General features: G+C 49.7%; 1 pseudogene; it reads left to right on the forward strand.

Moving 5' to 3' along the window:
- Window positions 1-18,802: 18,802 nt before the first annotated feature.
- LOC147737826 (uncharacterized) lies at window positions 18,803-21,236 on the forward strand (annotated as a pseudogene).
- The last annotated feature ends 363 nt before the right edge of the window (window positions 21,237-21,599 follow it).

A 21,599-nucleotide genomic window follows, 5' to 3' on the forward strand; every position in this document is an offset into this window, starting at 1 on the left:
CAAGAGAGGTCGCTGACGTCCTGCGTTTCTAAAAGGTAGTTGACCTGCAACACCGCAGTCAGCCAGAACTATTTGGATTTGTTTGTTCACGACGCCGCGATAGCCCTGGGCTGAGCTATAGACTTCAAGGAACTGTTTTTCAAGGTTATTTTGATATTGAAGATTTCTAAGTACTGCAAAGTGGATTTTTATCGTTTTTGGTCTATATTGGATATTTTTCTAAACTGGTGTGGTGTCCTTTTGTAGTACTTACACTTTATTACTGTTGGTTATGTGCAAATGCTTTACACACTGCCTCTAGAATAAGTCTAACTGCTCGTGCCAAGCTACCAAGGGGGTGAGCAGGGGTTATTTTAGGAGTGTAACTCCCTTATCCTAACTAGGAAGAAGGGTCCCTACTTGGACAAAGGTGCAAGCACTTGCCAATTAAAGACTCCATTTCTAACAGTGATCCTTTCATTAAACCAATCTACATAGTTGTCGATGCTACCAGGAGGCTCGGGACAGTATGCTCTAAGCAGGGGATCAATTTTAGACGGCCCAATTTAGACCATGGGTGATGAGCAATGCTGTAAGGCTCATTGGGTTATGTTTTGTTCTCTCTCCTTGATTGACAACAATATTGCTTTGTCGTCCGTCTACGTCAGTTCTAAAGTAGAAAGCCTGTTGACGAAAGCTTGGAGTACGAGATACGGGCAAGAATATGGCCTGCTCAGAGAGTTGGTCCTTGTACAAGTTACAACAAATCAAAGGCTGAATAAATAGCAACTCTATGAGTTCCTTGTCAGACTCCCTGTCCACATGGAGATTAAAATCTTAAAGCAAGATAAAACTGTTAGTTTCTAGACTAGAGAGATCGACTCCGGTATTGGAGTAATAACGTTCCTCACAGGGCCAGAGAGCATGTACCATTTTATTGGATTCATTTATATTAAATGACATTTTGAATGAGAAATATTGAGAGTATATTCTGTAAATAAAAATGCCTCAATAGTGAATGAGGAGACTAAACATTTATTTTTGTAAATAATCTTATGGGTCCTTTGGCTAATTTGAAACAATAACCAGGAAGAATGTAAGATCAGGGTCCGAGCCCGCTTTAAGCCGGTTTCTGCTATTTATGCAGAATCAAAATGCGTCGTCCAGGATCCTCCCCTCAGGCACAGGTTTAACCATCCGACATCGATTAGAATTCATGTTATATTGAGATTCTGACAAGTATTATGTACAGTTCGATTAGAAATTCTAGAAGATACCGGGAGAGAGGGTAAAGATGAAATGTGTGTGCTGCGCCTTAGCTACTCGGTTGCACCAGTGAGGAACTTCAAATTAATAGGTTCAATGCTGCACAGATGCAAATCATTTAACAGTAGTATTGAGTCTTTGCTTATCGACTGCGGAAAGAAGACTGGGCAGTGTCCCTGGGCCCTGCCATGGTCTGGGCATAGAGGGATGGAGAAAGGCTTACCTTTAGCGTGCTTCTCACTGCTGCCAGTCTAAAATAGGGGGTGGATCGATGGCATATCCAAACTAGCAAAGACTAGAGAGCACACTTCCTATACGGCACCTCTAAAATGGCACAATTGGGAGAGAAGTGATAATGGCCGTTGCTCTTGCCGTAATACAAGTGGACCATAAAGTTAAATTAAAACAAGCTTTGGCAAAGCCAATAGGTCTGACCAATCAAAGAGATATTGCCTTTGCAAAAGTGTTTTAGTCATGGTGTATCCAATGCACTACCCTATATTTCACCCTGTACCTCCCTAAATATATATTGTCTGCCTCCACTCTCTGACTCATCCTAAACCTCATTCTACTACTTTGATCTCCAAAATAATACAGACCCGCTGACACGCCTCCTGTGAGCAGCGCGAGATCGGGGAGAACACTACACACTCAGTCCCTGCTTGCCAGCAATGAACTACACCTGTGATACCGCTAAGGTATTTAAATGCCGCAACTCCAGGAGCTCATTTCCATCAGAGCTCACGACCGGACAACAGGTTCCTTTCGGGTCTGGAGACCTTGCGAAGTAAGTAATAGATGCCGGCCCCACTCGAAGTACAGCTGCCAGTCATGCTGCCTTTACCGCCTGTAGCACATGGCCAAAGCCTCCCCCACACAATGAAATTTTGTTTTCTCTCCACTGATTCCAGAGTGCAAAAAGGTCCCGGCACCGGCAGAGGTCCATGGAGCTTTGGCCCCTGAGTATATGTGCAAGCAGTGCTTCACAGCAATGTTTGACCGCATTTAGACACTAGCACCCATATCGCATATATAATGAGATCGGCTACATGCCACGTTCGGCCACCAGCGCCAACTCTACCCTTTATTCGCTGACACGTTTAGGCACCTGGCGCTGACTCACTTCGTGTATATGGCTGAATACTAAGTGCCTTTACATTATGTGTTTTTTTGTCTGTCTCTCTTTTAAATCCGTAACAGGTACAAACTGAGAGGAAATACCTCTTGCATATACAAGCACCTTAGCGCGTGCTTTACACACAGGGCACTGACAAACATAAAGATCCCTGTAACAGCCTTACACATAATAGTTCCTGAAGACAGCCAGTAGAAGAAAAGGGCTGGCTGAAACTAGTCACCGCACTGGACGTTGGAGATCATAAGTCTACCATGCACATCCAAAGCCTTTGTTTTTAATTACTGCCTGGGGCCCACCAATAAAGCAATCTTTGGGACCCCAAGGACAGTATTTTAAAAGCTCATGCAACACAACTAGGTTGGTGGGTGAGGACCTTCATAAAAAACCAAATGGTTTCCCACACAGACACATAGCACACTGACAGAGCTAGTTCTTGTTGTTTAACTACAATACCCTAGTGGAAAAGAACTAGCATCTCTGGTTCCTCTCTCTCTCCTTTGATCATAAAACCTACGGGATTCCCTTCCCTTTATTGTTTACATCATGAAAACTGGATTTTAGAATGTATGCTGAACCCAGCCAGCTAGTGGACAAGGGAGGAGGGAACCAGATCCAGTCAAGTATTTCAATCAGTGAGGTTGAGTAGTATTGATAAACAGGTATGATAGTGACCCCCCCCCCCAGCTAGTGGACAAGGGAGGAGGTGACCAGCTTCAGTCACTTATTTCAGTCAGTGAGGATGAGTAGTATTGATAAACAGGTATGAGACTCAACCCCCCCAGCTAGTGGACAAGTGAGGAGGGAATCAACTCCAGTCACTTATTTCAATCAGTGAGGATGAGTGGTAGTGATAAACAGGTATGATACTGAACCCCCCAGCTAGTGGACAAGGGAGAAGGGAACCAGATCCAGTCACTTATTTCAATCAGTGAGAATGAGTAGTATTGATAAACAGGTATGATACTGAACCAACCCAGCTAGTGGACCAGGGAGGAGGGAATCAGATCCAGGCACTTATTTCAATCAGTGAGGATGAGTAGTATTGATAAACAGGTATGATACTGAACCCACCCAGCTAGTGGACCAGGGAGGAGGGAATCAGATCCAGGCACTTATTTCAATCAGTGAGGATGAGTAGTATTGATAAACAGGTATGATACTGACCCCCCCCCCCCCAGCTATTGGACAAGGGAGGAGGGAACCAGATCAGTCACTTATTTCAATCAGTGAGGATGAGTAGTATTGATAAACAGGTATGATACTGAAACCCGCCAGCTGAGTCTCTGTGCCCACCGCTTTAAGCTTTGACGGACCAACAGTGGTACATCGGGTCGCTCACACCTTCCTGATGAGGAGGAACGTAGACCTATATTTCAAGCACTCCCTCTCCAAAAGCAAGAAAATCACAGAAGAGTTGACAGAATTTGAGTAAATTAAACGATTAACATTTATTTTAGAATTCATGTATACTCCAATAAGTCGATCAATCAATATCATAGAACAGCGTTCCCCTAACTGTGGGCCACCAGTTAATTTTTGGGGTGTCGTGAAAGAGTAATAAATAATGGTGCCTTTACATTTTGTATTTATCTCATCACATCTGCTGTGCTTTAAAGGCAGAGGTTAAACTTACGGCGTCGTCTTCTGACAAATTCCTGCTTACGCTGTTAACATGGGGATTGGTGTTTACTTTTCTTACTCTGATTCCAAAGCGATTGGTGTTTTTAAAGTGAACTATGTGACAATCTCGCGGGTGTGAATAGAGTGTGAAAGGAAAGGCTACAGGGTGTCATTTTTTCTAACACACAACATCTTACCTTTCTTAACTGCTGATTTATTTCAGAATATATCAGCAGTTTGGAAAGCAAAATGAAATCCATTATTTTGCAATTCTGAAGCGTGATTGGAACAAAGATTTTAAAAGGATCAAAACAAATCAAGACAGTTTTACTGAGTGATGCACAAAGGATATTCACTGAAACCCGACTTCCATACATCATAATTTGTGTGCCAGACACCTTTATCAGTAAAGCTGTCTGCAAATCTAGTGGTCAGAAAATGTGCTGCCTGTAAATGACGTGTGGTACTCTATGATGCTTTAATAATATATGAGTGACCCACGGCCGCCATGCACAGTTCAGTTATCAATGATTTCATTTGAAATACTGATGCGATGATATTAATGATGTTACAGAACAGGTCACGAGGGATGTAATATGTGGGGTAATTAGCTGTGCATGGGGAGGGTATGACTTATAGTTACTTTAGGGCACGAGTTATAGTTACCAAGGATAATTATAACTGGTGAATTTTAGTGTTTTTTCAGTTTGAAATGCAACACTGTCACTGAAATTCTCACCTAACTATATTGTCAGTTTAACCTTTGTGTTTTCCCCTGAATTTTTATGGCATTTTTTTATGTAAAGAAAGATATTATTACAACTCATAACTGTAACGTCACTTTACCCTTTGTTTTTTTCAGAGAATTTCTAGTTTTTTTTTTAACATAAAGGATTATCTTTTAATACGATACATAAAGCCTGCGCGTGCCGCACACAGCCTTTGCTTGTGCGTGTCGTGGGGTCAGTCACAGGGCCTTTTCTGATGCCAGGCCCTGCCTTAAACTCCCAGAGGGCAGCCAAACCCCATGCACATGGTCATTATGTTAGAGGTGTGGCAGACAGGCCCTGCATCCAACCCCTCTCATACAAGTATAGCCCCACCCCACACATGACCTTTTGCCATACACGTCGTAAGATTGGCTGAAGGGTGGTATGTGACCAGGCCCTGCACCCAACCCCATGCAAGCAGCTAACCCCGCCCCATACACGACCTTCTGGCACACGCAGGGAGCGGTTCGTCTCAATGTCCTGGGTGCACTCAGGTAGACTAACGATTTTGTTAAAGAGTCACAACATCGAAATATGTGGACCTATTGGCTTCATCAAGGGGTGAGCATATAAATCTACATAATGCATATATAGCATAATAGATATACAAATCATCCTTCTCCAAAAATCATTAATGTGTTTATTCAAATCTATATTTCAGAAATTCACACACTGCAATGTTTAATAATATTGCTAATTACAAAAATGTTTATTAAGGTTTTAATTAAAAAAAATCATGTCTGTGAGTCTTTTGTTTTACATAGTGTTTATTATCAAAGCAGTTTGTGGTCTGCAAAATGTTAAAAGAAAGAACCAGAGATTTTTGTTTTAAATAAAACCAACATATCTCTGAATATTTCTTTTAACATTGTTTCAGCTCACAAAATGGAATCAGAAAAGAGGGGCGTGGCTAAGCACGCAATGGCGGAGGACGTGCTCGGGTAGAGCTCTGTGAAAAGCTCCCCTTCCCCGAGCCACTTATCCGCCGATTTGCATCGAGGCCGCCAGAAATTGCAGGCGGACACCCGCGGAGACCATCACGACGGACTGGCCGACTTTTGTCCCGAGGCTCCGCCGGGCCGGACCCCGGCCTGCCCTACGGCTCTCCAGCGGACTTGGAGGCCACCTTGCCAGCAGTGCAGCCAGGAGAGACCCCGGCCTCGGCCCAGCGTGAAGGCCCCGGCCTGCACTCCTCGAGGGCCGCCGGCGGACCCCCGGCACACCGGCAGCGACCACCCTCGTCACCACTGCTCCGGCCGGCAAACCACGGCAGCCCAGCATCCGCGCTGCAGCGCAGCTTGACCCGGTGAGGAGGGGGGAGTCGGGAGGCCCCCGGGACGCCGCACGCCGCCAGGCGCTGCCCGGAGAGACACAGGCTCACGGACTGCCACGGAGGGACCGGGGCGGAGAGGCCGCCCACAATCTGCCACCGCACCCGGCCCGTACACCCTGGGGGCCGCCAGCAACCCACCACCGCCCAGACGAAGCCCCAACACCCAACACCCCAGCCACGAGCCCGGTAACGCTGCCTCCGGAGCGCCGGAGAGGGCTGTGCAGCGCGTATTGTGAGTCACGCGGAGGGGCTGGGGCGGAGAAGCCACACTCATCACGCCGCCACGGATCGGTGGCGGGCGGCACAGTGGACACCCCCCCCCCCGCAGTGGAGGCACACGCAGGGACATTTGCAGACTCCCCCCCCCCCCCCCCCTCTGCACAGGCACACGTGCGGGGAGGAAGGAGGGACCGGCCTCACGCGAGACGCCCGGACCCTTGAGACACCCGCTACACCGGGGCCTGCGTGGCGGAGCGGGGCCACGGAGGAGCGAAGACCTGCCGCAGTCGGGAGTGGACCCCAGACCAACGTACCACCAACTCGGGCCGGGGTGACCCCAGAGGTGCCACCAGAGAAGCGGGGGCAATCAATCTACTGGTCGTCCACCACGGCACATGTCAGGAGGGGTGCGGACCCGCACCGGGACTGGTGGGGCCCTGCAGAAGGGGAAAACGAACAAACAGCTCAACAAAATGGCTGCCGAGCAGCTGGCCACGAGGCTAGACAGCGTGCTGGCGGCCGTCGAACGGATGGAACAATCGCTCCAGCAGACCAGGACCTCCCTAGAGACCAAGATAGACGGCGTGGCCGTGGACCTAACCCTCCTGAGAGACGACCACAGGAAGCTGTCCGACCGAACCAAGGTCCTGGAAGGCGCAGTGAAGGAGATAGAGCCCAAAGTCACCCAAACGGACAGGCACGTGCAGGACCTCCTGAACAGAGTAGAGTTCCTGGAAGACAGGGCCGAAGATGCGGAAGGGAGGGCGAGACGCAACAACATCAGGCTAGTGGGTGTCCCGGAAAAATGGGAAGGGAACCACCCGGCACAACATGTGGAAGACTGGCTGCGGACCCTGTTGCCTGAAGGCACGCTCTCGCCCCACTTTGTCGTGGAACGAGCACACCGGGTGCCGACCAGACCCTACACGACCGGCGCCAACCCAAGGCCACTGCTCTTCAGGATACTGAATTACAGGGACCGCGACACAGTGCTACGGGAAGCCAGGAAGATGGGTGAAATCCGCATCGACAATGCGACGATCATGTTTTTCCCCGACTACACCATCCAGGTGCAACGCCAGAGACATGACTTCCTGGAAGTTAAGAGGAGGTTGCGCACTGCAGGCCTCAAATACTCCCTGCTCTTCCCCGCAAAGCTGAGAGTGGTGGCAGGGGACAACACGTACTTCTTCGGGACCCCCGGGGAAGTCAGCGAGTGGCTTGACGGAGGCACGGACGCGGCGCCCAAGAACCATCGTGGGGGCGAGACAAGGCCCAAACGACGCGGCCCACGACACCGCCGGAGGCACGGCACGCAACAGTCCCAGCGGGCAGAGGGAGGGTCGCGACACTCTCCCCCGTTGGATCAGATGCTCCAGGAACAACGCGACGCGCTGCGGAAAGTTTCCCAACTCAGCAACCCACCCTCCCAGGAATCGCAACCCGAGGACGGCCAACAGACGGCGCCCAGTGACGACGACGAAGCCATCTACGGGATCCCGAACTCTCAGATCTCCGTGGAACTGCCGGTGGTCACACCGCAAACCTCAGACCTGGTCCACTAACTCCACAGAACGGTCTGGAACGTGACCGTCCAGGCGAGGGGGATGCGACAATGGCCGACGGGATGCTGAGGCGCGGCCAGCGCCAGGTGCAGCCGGGAGTGAGCTCCGCCCCCCCCCCTGCCTGCCGGATGGACAGCAGACCACGGACACAGTGAGTACTGCCCAAGTGGCGCTGGAGGCTGAGGGGACTGGTGATGGTGGGGTTGCCCCTTGACCCATGCTCATCCTTGACCACCTGCAGATGCGGCCTGGGGGGGGGGTACCCTCCCTGACTGGGGCCGAGAGCTCGAGCAGGACTGCGACCCTTCGCCCCAAAAGGACGGGGTCCACACAGGCGGGCCCCCATGGGACCAGAGCTACGTAGCGTGTCAGTGAACAGCCGGTGGCCAGCGAATGGCCTGCACCCTGAGGCTCGGGGTTGGAACTGGAACCCCTTTAACTGACTTAACTTCCTCTTAGCCTCGATCGTGCTTATGCGCACTGCCCCTTAGACTGGAACTGTTGTCCCTCTCACTTGAGATTATGGACGGTGGCTCGTTTCGCCACTGCCCCTTTGGTATTTCAGTGGGTCTCACCCACAGTTGGTTAATGTTGGTTATTGTTTATTCCCCGCCTAATGTTTACCTGAACAATGCAAAGTGTACTACGGGGAGTGGGGATGGAGGTGCTGAGTGTGGAGATGGGAGGGCCCCTGGTGGAGCGGCTGTTTGTGCGAGAGAAGGGGAGGAGTACACACCGCTAGTATGACCTCGGTTAAGATATGCACCTGGAATATTAGGGGAATGCACACACCCGCGCGCAGATACCAGATATTTTCCTATCTGAAAAGACAGCAGGTACAAATCGCGCTCCTGCAGGAGACGCACCTATGTGGGGCGGAGGTGGCTGCACTGCGGCGCAGGTGGAGGGGTCAGCTGTACGCCACAGAATACTCCTCGTTTGCCCGAGGGGCACTACTGTGGGTCAGGCCGGGCACTCCCTTCACAATGTCTGAAGTGATCACGGACCAGGGGGGGAGGTACGTACTGGTGAAGGGCCGGATGGACGGGCAGCCAGTAGTCCTGGCGTCCATTTACTCTCCAAACACAGACCAGGGAAGCTTCCTGACACATCTTTCGGAAAGGTTGGCACCCTGGCACGGAGTCCCCTGGGTACTGGGAGGTGACTACAACACAGTGCTAGACCCTGTACTGGACCGCTCGACCCCACCCAGGCCAGATGCTGCATCTTTAGGGGCTGCAAAGGCGTTCACAAGGTGGGCGACACAGTGGGACCTCAGGGATGCATGGCGCGCGCACAACCCAGACACCAGGATATACTCATATTACTCGGGGGCACACACGCTACATGTCCGCCTGGACAGATTCATGGTGACAACGGAAATGCTGCCGCACATTACTGAGTCGCAATACCTCGGCCGGACACATTCAGATCACAACCCACACACGATGGCAATAGCATGGGAGCGCCCACACCCGCCCATACCCACGTGGCGGCTACAGCCTGCCCTGCTGCTCGACGCACCCTTCAGAGACGCCCTGCAGGCCCGAGTGGCACAGTACTTCACCGACAACTCGGGCACGGCGTCCTCCCCAAGCGTGGAGTGGGACGCATTCAAAGTGGTGATAAGGGGCCACTGCCTGGGCACACAAGGGAGCATACAAAAACAGTTAGAGGCGGACCTACGCAGGGTGGAGGCGGACCTGCTCCGCTGGGAAAGGGAGGCGGTGATCGGCGCGGATGACCGGCTGAGGGAGGCCCGAGAGGAACACACTGCGCTACTAGAGAGACTGAAACACGTCAACTTCGCGGCCCACTCGGCGCGGGTCCACCAACATGGCGACAAGCCGGGGAGATTGCTGGCTTGGCTGGTCAAACAGGAATCCCGCACGGAACCAGTATCCGCTATTCGGACAACTGGAGGGGAGATCGTATACACACAAAGGAAGATACACCAGGCATTCGTGGGGCACTACCAGGCCCTATACAAGTCACAGCTGAGGGTCTCAACGGCCACCATTGAAGGTTTCCTTGCGGACATCCAACTGCCCTCCCTGGCGAACGCGCAGCAGGAAGACTTGGGGGGTCCATTCACCCAAGAGGAATTGCGAGAAGCCATCTTCGCAATGTCCAACGGCAAGTCTCCCGGCCCTGATGGCCTGCCTGCCGAGTTCTTCAAGGCCTGCTCGGACGTACTGGTCCCGGAGATGCTCAAACTATATACACATGCGATTGAGGACTCGGCGCTCCCGCACTCCCTAAACGAGGCGAACCTGGTTTCGCTGTTGAAGCCAGATAAGGATGGCACGTGCATGGGGTCCTACAGGCCTCTAGCCATGTTGAATACAGACTACAAAGTGTTCACCTCCCTGCTGGCCCGCCGCCTGACCCTGGAGGTCCCGGCACTGGTACATACAGACCAGAACGGGTTCATGCCGACGAGGAGCACTTCCCGTAACCTGAGACGTCTTTTCCGAGTCCAGGAGGCGGCCGCAATACACTGGCCGAGGTCGGGCTGCCTCGTCCTGGACCTGGAGAAGGCCTTCGACTCGGTGGAGTGGCCGTACTTGGGAGCGGTGCTAGACAAACTAGAAGTCGGGGATGCCTTCATGGACATGGTCGGGCTACTATACCAACGACCTAGCGTCCGAGTACGGACGGGCAGGCTGCTGTCGGAGACGGTGCGGGTGCGCAGAGGCACCAGACAAGGCTGTCCTCTGTCGCCCCTTCTCTTCTCCCTGGCAATGGAACCCCTGGCGGCTCTACTGAGGGACAAGGGAGTGGAATGGGGGATCCCGCTGGCTGACGGGGTGCACACGGTCTCGCTATACGCGGATGACCTATTACTATATGTGCGTGACCTCACGTCGGTGCCAGCGACACTGTCGGACATATTCCAGACCTTTGCAGAGGTGTCAGGCCTCAGAGTCAATTGGACCAAGTCCGGAGTATACGCCTTCAGCCCGGACCTGGAGGAATGCGAGGTGCACCTTGGTGGCGCCCGGCTTACCTGGTACCCGACTACGTTCAAGTACCTCGGGTTGCACATTTACCGAGACCCGCAGAATATACTGGAAGGCAACCTGGTGCGTGCCGTGTCCTCGCTGAGGGCCCAGATGAACTTCTGGAAGACCTTGCCATTGAATGTACCTAGCCGGATCGCTCTGTCCAAAATGATCGCGCTACCGAGATTACTCTACCACTTTGCAAACATCCCACTGTATGTCCCCACAAGGATCTTCCGCGACCTGGAGGTGATGCTCCGAGGCCTGATCTGGAACACGGGGCGCCCGCGAGTAGCCCTGGCGAAGCTGTACTCACCGACGGCAGAGGGGGGGCTGGCAGTCCCCAATATGGAGTTGTATTACCTGGCAGCACAGCTGCAATGGGTCACATACTGGCTTAGCGACTCCCACCTCGACGACACCGCCAACGCAGACTACCAATGGACACACCCGCAGGTGTGTGCCCTGTTTCACCCACTGACCAAAGGTCCCCGACCCCTGCCCCTGCACATGGCCGTAGCCCGCAAATGTTTCCTTCGCTGCCTAAAGCTGACAAGGAACGTCAAACCGTATGCTCCGGCCCTCCCCCTGCTGGGCACCCCCCGGAGGAATGGGATGGTGTCGCCACGCAGCATGGAAACCTGGGTCGCAGCCGGAGTGGAGACTATGGGAGACCTCTACACGGATGGGGGCCTACTTCCTTTTACGGAACTATCGGAGGGCACTGGCCTGCCGCCAGGCCAATTCCTGCTACACGCGTCAGTGGTGAGGGCCTACACGGAGTCCTGGGGGGACATCCAGGAGGAGCCACCGCTCCATCACTTGATCCAGTACCTACACGTTATGGGCAGAGGATCACACATTACACACTGGCTGGCGCAGGCGCTCCTCATACACACTCAGCGGTCCACACAACCAATTAGAGACAAGTGGGCGGCCCACCGGGGGAGGGATTGGACAGACAAAGAATGGAAGCTAGTCCTAGCCAGCCCTGTGAACATCCCACGTAACTCCCGATTCCGCACTATACAACTGTATATACTGCATCAGGCATACCTGTCGCCAGACAGAATAAATAAGTACTTCACGACAGACACAGCGGCCTGCCCCAGGTGCGACCTGCTAGACGCCGACGTACTGCATATGCTTTGGAGCTGCCCGACTCTGTCCACATACTGGGGGGAGGTGACATCGCTCCTGACGCACAGCACAGGCCCGGGGCTACCTAACACGTGGGAGGCATGCGTTCTTGGGCTATACAAGAGGACTAAACAAAATAGAACACTGGCTCGGTTCTGGGACCTAGGCCTCATCACGGCCAAGCGCCTACTCACCAGGCACTGGAAAAGCAGAGATCCACCGACTCCCGCACACTGGTACACATCCTTTCTCAACTGGGCCAGAGCAGAGGGCACGGCACTGCGAGGTGAGGAGATTGCGGGGTTGAGGCAATTCCCGATCGCACACGTCTGGGATGATATCCTGGGGTCCCTGCGGGGGGAGGGCGAGGCCAGAGGACTCACGCAGAGACAGCTGGGAAGGGCAGGAGCCCCGCGAGCGGCGACACCATAGACGGGGCTACACGCCGCGATGACCCCCGCCACCCCAACTGAGTGCGCGGCACTGACCCCCCCCAACACACATGCCACGACCAACAACCGGCCGCGCACACGAGGGCCCTCCACCACATAATAGATCGAACACTGCTCTTAGCAACTCTGCCTTGACCCGGTCCCCTAGAGTACACTTTCCCCCCCTTCCCCCCCCATGTCCGACCCCCCCCACGCAACCCCAAGTTAAGAGTTTCACACTCCTGTCCATGCCAGCCGCGTGAATACCCACCTCCACACAGCGGCGGTCAAGTACCACTGCCTGGACACTCGGCAGGGAACACGGGAGCGGGTGACACCCACCGACGGTACAACAGGGGCGACGCATACGTCTGCCACACGCGCCGCACACTGACTTGACAGATGGGGGGTCACCACCGCTCACCGAACCCGTTCTGCACCAGCTCTGCAGCTACATACATAAGCGAGCCACTGACCCCACATTTCATTGATGCGCCACCGGCGCATACCTAACACGTCGATGGGACGTTGGTGCCGTGCGCACCGATGGTACGTGGCGCGGCACTGGCATCACAGACACGCTGGGAAATACTGATATGGTCATCCCTGTTTTATGTTGAAAAAGTTACTGGTTGAATTATAGAAAAATGTAAAATGAGACGTCAATTTTAGAACTGACTGTGTGCGTAATGTGAAGAGTATACATATTCCACCAGTGAAGAGGCACGCCGGACCACGAGCGAGAAGATGCATAATGCCCTCCCCTGTAACACTATGTCCCTACCATACACAGATTTCTTGCAGCCGGCCCGCAGGGTTGTAGGCTCAGCTATATGTACTGCACCTTTTTTTTTCTCACAATAATAAACGTCTTCAAAAAAAAAAAAAAAAAAAAAAAAATGGAATCAGAAAAAACACAAGAGGGCCTTGCACTCCAGCTGAAGACCATAGAGCTCCAGGTAGGAGTGTTTTAAAAAAAAGATGGTAAGTTCTCCGGGGGTCATGGATACAAAGACCTAGGAGACTTCATGTTTTTTTAGAAATGTTGCTGGAAAGCTGCTGCACTCAATGCAGCCCCGCAAAATGTTACTAACATGCTTTGTCGTCCCTCTCTGCCTTCTTGGAGCACCCAAGCTGCAAACATATATTCAAAAACACCTGCAGGGCATTATAGGGAACTCTTTCAAGGAGCAATAAATGATAAATGTGTGGCTTATGCCTCTCATTTATTCTTTTTTAAATTATTTTTATTTATGGTGTTCTGTGCAGCTCCACTCCCCGAGCCTTTATTGGCCCCGGGGACCCCACCCCCAGGGCTGTACTCATTTATTTAGGGAAGGGGGTCTTACCTCTGCGGGACCCCAACCCCCGGGAGGTTTTCTATTGTAGCTTCTGAAGATTCACTAAACTACTTCCACATCCATTGCAATGGTATGGTTTTGCCCCAGTGTGTGTTTGTTTGTCTTTGTAGGTCTGGTATTTGACTAAACCTCTTCACATATTCACTGAACTGAATGTTTCCCCTGTGTTCATTGATGTCTTTGTAGGCCTTATAAGTGACTCAAGTTCTTCACAAATTCAGTGCGATTGAATGGCTTTGCCTGTGTGTGTTCTTGGAGGAATCCTGAGATTTGAGGAATCACTAAAGCTACTTCAACATTCTTAGAAATTGTATTGTTTTTCCCCAGCCTGTGTTCACAGATGTGTTTGGAGGTTTGGAGGGTTGATAATTCACTAAAGCTCTTCACACATTCACTGCACTTGAATGGTGTTTCCCTAGTGGGTGTTCGCTGATGATGCGTAAATGCTGAAGAGTAACTGCAACTCCTTCCACATTCAAGCGATTATGTAGTCATTTACTGTGTGTGTTCGCTGAAGACTCTGTAGGTCTGGTAATCGACTAAAGCTCTTCACACATTCCTTGCAACTGATTGGCTATTCCCCTGTATGTGTTCACTGATTCTCATTTACGTGTGCTGATTTAATAAAGCTATTCACAGCAACTGAATGGATTTGCCCTGTGTGTGTTTACTGATGAATCCTTACTACTAAAGAGTCACTAAAACTACTGCCACATTCACTGCAATAGTATGTTTTTTCCACATTATGTGTTTGCAGATGTCTTTGTAGATGTGATAACCTACTAAAGCACTTAGCACATTCACTGCAAGGGTATGGTTTTTCCCCTGTGTGTGTTCGCTGATGTCTTATGAAAGATGATGAGTGGCTAAAGCTCTTCACACATTCACTGCACTTAAATGGCTTTTCCCCTGTGTGTGTTCGCTGATGTACTTGTAGCTGTGATAACCAACTAAAGCTCTTCACGCATTCACTGCACTTGAATGGCTTGGCCCCTGCATGTGTTTGCTGATGAATCCTGATATTTGAGGAATCACTGAAACTACTTCCATATTCATTGCAATCATATAGTTTTTTGCCAGTGTGTGTTCGTTGATGTCTTCGTAGAATTGATAATCGACTAAAGCTCTTCACACATTCAGTGCACTTGAATGGCTTTTCCGCTGAGTGAGCTCGCTGATGAATCCTTAATTTTGAAGAGACCATAAAAGCACTGGCACGTTCACTGCAATGATATGGTTTTTCTCTTTTTACAAATGGGGGTGGGGTCGCACACTACTCACACACCGGCGGTGTCGCCCCTAAGGACTCTGGTCAATGTAGTAAAGTGTTTGCGATGCATCATCTTTCGATCTTCTGCTATCTTCGCTGTCTTCGCCATCCCTGGACACGTGTTTCGGGGTATTACCCCTCATCAGCAGGGATAGGCCGTGTACTGGGGTTGCCGATGGCTGCCAATATCTGCCAGGTATAGTACCACTCAGGCGCGTAGGTGCGGGATCCCAGGCTCGTCAGCCCACTGCTCATGGGAGCTTTAAAGTTACAAATGGGGGTGGGGTCGCACACTACTCACACACCGGCGGTGTCGCCCCTAAGGACTCTGGTCAATGTAGTAAAGTGTTCGCGATGCATCATCTTTCGATCTTCTGCTATCTTCGCTGTCTTCGCCATCCCTGGACACGTGTTTCGGGGTATTACCCCTCATCAGCAGGGATAGGCCGTGTACTGGGGTTGCCGATGGCTGCCAATATCTGCCAGGTATAGTACCACTCAGGCGCGTAGGTGCGGGATCCCAGGCTCGTCAGCCCACTGCTCACGGGAGCTTTAAAGTTACAAATGGGGGTGGGGTCGCACACTACTCACACACCGGCAGTGTCGCCCCTAAGGACTCTGGTCAATGTAGTAAAGTGTTCGCGATGCATCATCTTTCGATCTTCTGCTATCTTCGCTGTCTTCGCCATCCCTGGACACGTGTTTCGGGGTATTACCCCTCATCAGCAGGGATAGGCTGTGTACTGGGGTTGCCGATGGCTGCCAATATCTGCCAGGTATAGTACCACTCAGGCGCGTAAGTTACAAATGGGGGTGGGGTCGCACACTACTCACACACCGGCGGTGTCGCCCCTAAGGACTCTGGTCAATGTAGTAAAGTGTTCGCGATGCATCATCTTTCGATCTTCTGCTATCTTCGCTGTCTTCGCCATCCCTGGACACGTGTCTCGGGGTATTTGAGGAGCCCGGAGGACACTTCTCATATCGAGCAGTGCTACCTTCAGCATTTTCCACTCCCTTACGCGGGTATAATGACTCCGTGGTATCCCCAGCCGATTGTATCTAGCAGAGAACGCCGCTCGTGATTGCGATCAGGGAGTCATTATACCCGCGGACCTGATTTCCGAGTAACCTCCACTTTTGATATTACTGAACGACCATCTTTGAATAATACTGTTGAATTCGTGCAAGACCATTTTATCATTTGGACACCGCAGAGTGATCCCGTGTGATAACCACATTTTTAGACCTTGTGCCATTCTACCTGCCTACTAAGGGTGCCTGCCCCGCATTTTGTCCTGATGAAGACCCCACAGCAAGGGCACCACTAATCCCTGCAAACTTTAGAGGGTCGAAACGTCGACAATAACCTGTCTGGTCGTCAACTTCACGCCAATATTTTCACATTTATTGTATCTTGTGAAGTATGATATGTTTTGATTTATGCATCGAACCAACGGTCTTATGTTTTGTATATAAGAATTAACTCGTCAACACAGTTTTATCAATTGGCTGATTTTCCTGTCACTAATTCCTTTCCACCACACCATCCTCACCTGATCACTTCCTCCCACCCCCCCTGGGGCACTTTACAACCGTTTATGATATTGATTAATTGTTGAGTATATTTAGTATACCTAGTCCCATTGTGAATAAAACAATGTGGATGCATTCATTGTTTGTGTAAATATTTTTTGAATTGCTTATATTATTTCACACTCACACTGGGACCCCTCCCTCTCAGTACTAATTGAACCCAGGTCCCAGTGACTATGTTTGGGTAAACCCCCCTATATATAAACCACTTTTAGAAAGAAGGCATTTTCCTACTTTTAAACCATAAGAAAAATATCATCTCGGAGGCCACTTGGGAATGCTGTGTAGCATTCTGCAAAACAGGAGCCATCTTCATATTGAATAAACATTTAATATTTTTTTATATAGCATTATTTTGTTTAACATTTTTGACATCACAAAATTTTGCAGTGAATTCCACGTTTATTCTTTGTTTACTTCATGCTAATAATTTGGACACATTGGTATACTCGAGGAGATTCAAGCCTCAGATGGCCCACAATTATTAAAATTTTTTAGTGCTTTCGTTTGGCAATAGGTTTAATGCTCCTGCATATTTTTGATATATTTTTCCATGTTTGTTTTGGCGAAACATTTAAAGACTACACGGTGCGTCTAAAATTCACAGCATGCTTGAAGGGCTATGCAGTGCATTTACATTTCACAGCTTGTTTTAATTTTGTGTGAGGTTTAAATGGTTACACCTGTAGCTTTCACAATGGGTACCTTTGAACAATCAGCTTAAACACATGCACAACTTTGGTGGTGTCACTGATTTCAGAACAAGCTGTCTCGCTGCCTGTTGTAGTTCTAAAAATCACGAACTCGTGAATAAAAACTTTATCGTAGTATGACGATTTTCATATCAAAAGACCGGAAATGGTTAGTACACTATCTGTAAGCATTTTCGTCATATTCGAGTGACAGTTACACCTCGAAATCGTCACTTGCGTTCTGCACCCTTGGCCTCCATTTTGTATACGGCAGCCGTTTTGTGAGTTGCCCTTTACATAGGCCCTTTTATACAGTCAAATCCGATTCCAAACGACACTTACACCTTGATTGACTCCTCTCTGACCTGGGCAAGCTGAAGCCTTTGCCCTAGGCCGGACCTGTTTGGTCAATTCCTTTCCCAGTGGCCGAATGAGATAGCATCAAGGCGCAACAGGCCATAAAACCCTTTTCATCGCACACACACCCTGTCTAATCTTGCTCACACCTGGCCCTGCTCTATTCTCTTCTTTGCTTTATGATGAGGAGGAGCCCGGTTTTATTGGGGGTACACCGATATCTGATGAGAATGTTGGGCCTTGCCGGGTAATTCATCACAAACTGGACACACTGAAATGTGAAATTTCAGCATGACTCTGCCTTTTCTTTGTAGTGAAAATATGTGAATAGCCTACTGTAAATTTAAGAATGTTTGCACTGTAAATTTAAGAATGTTTGCCTGGAGCCCATTTTTCTGCATAAAAAGAGAAGCCTGGTTCTGTAAGATTGAGCAGTCTCCTGAAAACCTACATGCTGTTGTACTTCTAGGACGCTTGTTACTTGGTTGCAGCCAATAAATTACAACTTTGACTTCACCTAGAAGACTCGTTTTTCTGTGGTCTGAATCAGGAAAGTACTCGAGGTCTTCGGGTGTACCCTGACACCGCTGGGTTACCGGTTCGGTGCCGGTTCTGAAAAACCCAGTACCTCAGTTGGCGCCCAACGTGGGGCGGTATCAGCGGTACCGGTCCAAGCCAGAGGTTCTTGAGGAGCTTTGTGTGAAAATTCCGGAGGAAGGCCAGCCACTTCAGCGACCCCTGTATGTCGACGTGGTTCCGAAGGTCTTTGCTGAGAGGTTCTCCGAGTCCCGACGGCTACGAAGGACTGCTGCCCAGACTGCCGCCCTGATTTGGACCCTTGATGTTTGGTAGAGCGAAACGATAGATGAGTCTTCTGGTGAAGCCATCGATACCTCAGTTAAGTATAAGTGGAGCGCCTCCCAGTCCTTAGTTTGTTTGGTGTCCCTTTTGGACCGTTTTGTTTGGTACTTGCAAGCACCAAAACGAAGGACTCGTGTACTCACGAGAAATATCGTAATCGGTAATCCTTTGAAGTTTGAAGCCAGACTAGTGAGCGGAGATGCCTGGTCTCAGCAGACTTGGAAATTTGTTTTGTCTTGGTTGTAGTAGGGACTCCCGACTGGAGGATTCGTGTCCGGTTCCTCCAGCTGGAACTCCAACCTATAAACTATATGTGAAGCATGGGGTAGGCCCCATCACAGACAATGAAGTATAGGTCAAATACACCAGGAAAGACGGTGATTTAAAATGGCCCCAATATGGTAGCTTTGACACGGAAATCCTAGATAATCTAGAAGTTAAACTGTTTAAGAAAAGAGCCCGGCCGGCAATGTTTGACTCTTTTCGCCTATGGCGAAAAGAGGCCAAACAGAAGGAAATTAAATTAGCGAAGAAAAATAAACGAGGTATGTCTATGGTACAAGCCGTCGTTGCACTCAGAAATAGTGTAGAAGAACAGAAAAGTGAGCAGTTGCATAGGCAACGTAAAATGGTGATAGATAAATGCTACCCAGTTTTGCCGCCTCTTCAACAGAATGCAGCAAAAGAGCTTGAAAAAGATCCGTTAATGGCGCATTTGTTAAGTTCGCCACCCCCCTATGCGCAAAATGCTACGGCACCTCCACAACCTTTAGCTGCGCAACCTTTAGTTGTGTTGCCTCCTGCTCCTCCACAACCACCAGCTGCTCTTCAGTTGGTTCCTACTCTTCCGGTGCAGCCTTCTCAAGGGCCACCGACTTTGACATTTGCTCTGCCTTTACTTCCCACAACTTTGACTACTATGTCGACTCCCACTTCTGGTACTGTTTCTGACACTGCCTCTGCATCTGCCTCGACTCACCCTGCTTTCCCTCTTGTCTTTTCATCGACTTCTCCTTCTGTTCGTCAAAGAGTGGCTAGTACTGTCGCTAGTTTGTTGCATCCTCTCTTTGGTGCAAAAAGTGTAACTCCTGAACACAGAGCGTAAGCAGTTACGTAGTCAACTGCCTGATCCTAGGGAGAAGGAAACGTTGAATTATTTGGCACATAGATTGGTGACCGACCCGACGAGGTATGGGCTAGAGTCTGTTATGGATCTCTTCCATCAGTGGGAAGAACCGAAGCAAAGATACGTTTTTGAGAAAATGTGTGCTTTTCTGTGTGAAGATTTAGAAGACAATGATTTGGACTCTAATCCGCCCGAGTTGAGCCATGTACGGTTCGAGTTTTCAAAAGGCGCAATTGTGGATTCAGATGTTGAGAAAGCAGTTGCGAAGTTGTTATCTCTTAGGACTGAAGGTGTTTCTAGGTCACTGTTTGGGTCTGATTCCTCTATTGAAAAGAAGGGAAGACAATATCCCATGAGAGAAGTTCCCCCAGTCTGGAGGGAAGGGGACGCAAATGCTGTTCCGATTGTTCTGCCACATTTTCAGCGTGTGTGGGTACATGTTCCATGGAAGCGAGCTGAAGTTTTGGCCCTCCAGCAGACATTGCCTGATCCCCTTAAGAATCCTGCAGGGTATTACAAAGAGTTGTCACAGACTGCTGGGTCATGTATCATGAATTTAGCTGACATAGACATGTTGTTTGGGAACGTTGTTCCACAGCCTTCAGGGAAAGATTCGCCATGCAGATCATGATGAGGAGTTAGGTGATTCATGGGCTAATATTATTGCTGCAGATTCCCGACAGATTGGTGGTGCTAAACCTGAGCCTTTAGTAGCGGAACTCCCTGGTAGGATCATTACTTATATGCAAACTCTAATGCCTGCGATGCTTGTAAATTGGGATAAGTTGTCTGCGTGTAAGCAGAAGAAAGATGAAACGGTTTCAGATTTCTTCACTAGGTTTGAAGAAACGTTTGTCGACCACAGTGGTCAAGATATGAGCACGGAAGGTGGTCAGCAATTGTTCGTCGATAAATTTGTGCATAATCTACTTCCCGAGTTGTGTAAAAAGTTGAAAGATTCAGAGAGTTCTTGGGTAGTTTCCTCTTCAGCACAGATATTGGCTACTGCACAGTACTACGAAAACAGAGATAAAGATGAGAAAGATAGAGTAGAAAAGAAAACTAAAGAGTTGAAAACGAAGGTTTAGTTGCAGCAAGCGTACCCGCCGCGTGGTAGTCAAAATAATGGTGCTCAAAGTAACTATTCGAACAACTATCAGCAGCCTCAACAGTATCAAAGGAACTCGCAAAGAGTCGAGTATACTCAACAACGTGTCCCTGTAGGCCCCAACCAGTGTTCATACTGTAAGGAAGAGGGCCATTTTAAGTATAGTTGTCCTATTTTATTACAGCGTGCAAATGGTGCTACTGATGTAAGAGGTCGAGGTGTTCAACAAGCAACTAAAAGTAGAGGGCGTGGAAATTTCCCCCAAACGCACAGTCTCTTCCACCTCAAAATTCGATGAACAGGTTCGATCAGCAGAATAACGCATCTGGTAGGACAGCTCAGTACTATGCTGATAATTACTATGCAGAAGATGAGCAGACAGAAAGTAATAATTGCTAGGACAGCCATAGACAAAGAGAGGGAGTTGTTTCAGTTCCAGTAGATCAGAGTGGACCTTATGTTGAGGTGATTACATCAGGTGTGTCAGAGCCTTTTCTGTTGGATACTGGTGCTACAAAGAGTTCTATTATGCACTCTAAACTCCCTGGTGCACCTTTGTCTGGCAAAACGAATGTATCAGTAGGTTTATCTGGCGCCCCAGTTAGAAATCCGATTTCTGACCCTTTGTCCCTTTCTGTTGGTCCTTGCGAATTTGAGGCACCACTTATTCTAACCACAGGTTGTGGTGAAAACTTGTTGGGATTAGACCTGTTGAAAAGATTATATGCGACTTTGTATTGTTCTCCTTCAGGAGTACAACTT

The sequence above is a fragment of the Lissotriton vulgaris genome, chromosome 1_1, assembly GCF_964263255.1.
Source record: "Lissotriton vulgaris chromosome 1_1, aLisVul1.2, whole genome shotgun sequence".
Taxonomy (NCBI): Eukaryota; Metazoa; Chordata; class Amphibia; order Caudata; family Salamandridae; genus Lissotriton; species Lissotriton vulgaris.